The sequence below is a fragment of the Maylandia zebra genome, linkage group LG15 (assembly GCF_041146795.1).
Source record: "Maylandia zebra isolate NMK-2024a linkage group LG15, Mzebra_GT3a, whole genome shotgun sequence".
Lineage (NCBI taxonomy): Eukaryota > Metazoa > Chordata > Actinopteri > Cichliformes > Cichlidae > Maylandia > Maylandia zebra.
In genome coordinates this window covers 28,034,455-28,036,878 of record NC_135181.1, presented here as the reverse complement: position 1 = coordinate 28,036,878, position 2,424 = coordinate 28,034,455, and the positions used below count along the sequence as shown (strand labels likewise).

At 42.9% G+C, this 2,424-nt stretch overlaps 1 pseudogene; it reads left to right on the top strand.

The window, feature by feature from the left end:
* Positions 1-261: 261 nt before the first annotated feature.
* LOC112436039 (histone H1 pseudogene) lies at positions 262-1,144 on the top strand (annotated as a pseudogene).
* Positions 1,145-2,424: the final 1,280 nt, after the last annotated feature.

The window sequence follows — 2,424 nt, the reverse complement described above, 5'->3', positions numbered from 1 at the left end:
GCTCACTCCTCCCTGAAGATAAGGAATGCAGCTCCAAAGCAATAACATGATAAAGAGACAGCAACAAGTCCTGAGCACAAAAAGTCCCAGCAAAGCAGCAGCAATGTGGATAAACAGCAGCAGCAGAAGAAAGCAAACCCATCTTCCTGTCTGATTGGATGAATTCCACGGAGGGGCGAGCAAGATGGCGGTGGCAGCATGTTGAAATGCTCAGAAAGGACTGAGTGACTCGGGCAAGCCACATGCGGCTAGCATGCTGGCTAGCGACATGAAAGAAATGGACCCTTCATGATGCGTTCAACGTGCCAGTGCTGTGGTGGGAAAGGCTCCATCATAAACACGCCCTGCGCCCTGTGCAGAGGTTCAGGCCAAGAAGAAGAAGACGATGACTTCCAAGCCCAAGAAGGTCGGCCTCAGCGTGGGCGAGCTGATTGTGAAAGCCGTGGCCGCTTCCAAGGAGCGCAACGGCCTGTCCATGGCCGCTCTCAAGAAGGCTCTGGCTGCCGGAGGCTACGATGTGGACAAGAACAAGGCCCGTGTCAAGACCGCCATCAAGAGCCTGGTGGCAAAGGGCACTCTGGTGCAGACCAAGGGCACCGGGGCCTCCGGATCCTTCAAGATGAACAAGGCTACTGAGAGCAAAGCCAAGAAGCCCGCCGCGGCCAAAGCCAAGAAACCGGCAGCAGCTGCTAAGAAGTCGCCCAAGAAGGCAGCGGCAGCACTTCAGCCACTAGCACAAAGTCAACCGCATCAGAGGAGGGACAGGACAAAGCTGAAGGAGAAACTGCCTGCTATTGGACTATTGATGTGGCAGAGGACAATAGTGAGAGTGGTGAGAACACAAATTTTGTTATTAAATGTGGGAAATCAAAATTTGGGTTAGCAAACCTGGGGAAAACAAAACTGACTGCTTAAGTTGGAAAATTGTGAAGGAGTCTGAAACACTGCGAAAATAGAAATATATACAGAATCACAACACACAAGCAGAACATGCATTAACCCTACTAACACAAACACAAGAGAGCTTATGAAGATTAGACAACATCTTAAGCGTGAGTCTGTTTATCATCTTGTCCAAGTCACCCCGTGTGATGCAAAGACCAGTGGACTCACAGCACATTAGTTAAGAAATGATTAAATAATAGCAGAGAAGTGTGTAGGAAAGGCAGCTGTAAGAACATGCTCTGCTGGATATGCAGCTCCACAGACATGCATTAGACCTGCCTAATAACACAAACACCCATGCAATGAAAATTAGCTTGTTATCTTTCATCAGTGTTAAAATAGTGTCAATTTAGCAGACACTTGTTATCAAATGCTGAATTTATCCAATGCAAAAAATTGACTCTCTAGGTTGCAGGACAACAGTTTAACTTTTGTGGGGAAAAAAGATCCTGGTTTGACCAACCAGAGATCAGACAATAAATTTATTTGTTGATATAGTAAATTGGGAGAAGCTTCCTGCTTGATTGAGCAGCACAAGTAATTTACTGTATGAGGGAAATTGTCTTTTGTGATACTATTTTGAACATGCATTTCTGTTGTCCTGTCAACTTAGTGGGTTAATAGCCGATATGCAAATTATTTGATTGGTTTTTAGATTAATGAAAGGTGACTGAATTCTAGCACGAGTGAATGGGATGTGTTGGACTTTGTTAGAGTGGAGACTCTAAAACACTGAGTTTCCTGTTTTGATGTGCGAGTGAATCCTGTATTTAGATACACAACTCTGAATACGTCAGAACAAACGTCTTTTGTGAAGTGCATGACAGCATGTCACATGTTTTATGATGAAGGGAAAAAGGAAAAATTGAATAAAATAGATCTGTGGCTTAAATGAGTGAAGAGCACAGACCTGGTGATTAAACTCATAGCTAATATGACATTAGGGTTATGTTGTGTGTTGTGCAGTTGATGGTTGGTTTGGAGTGAATCTAGCTGATAATTCTTCTCCTGTTGTGAAGTTGATGAGGAGTTTGTGTCATGACTTAACAAGGCCTTTTTATTTTGATACTTTCACAGTGCACTGAAAGTTTGGTTTGATAATCTCTGTTATTTTTTATTTTTCATTTTTGAACAAGCACTGATTTTTGCTTGTGAATTTCTTTTCTTTGAGCAGATCTGCAAGTTGGGAATTAAAAGCGTTACACGTCGTCAAGAAAATTGTTGCAAGTGAGTTTCTCCACATTTAAAATGGGCTCAGGAGAAAGCCACTTATTTGGGACAATTAGGAAATGAGAGTCCCCCCCAAAAAGGATTCAACGAGGAAATCCAGTCTAAATTATTTTTCTTTTTGAAATAACGTCGTTTTGCTGAGCGTGGAAACGAATGCGATGATAATTTCCACAATTAGCAAAAGAAGGAACCACTGAGTGAATGAGTGAGAATTTTAAAATAACTGACTGACTGACTGAACATGATTGT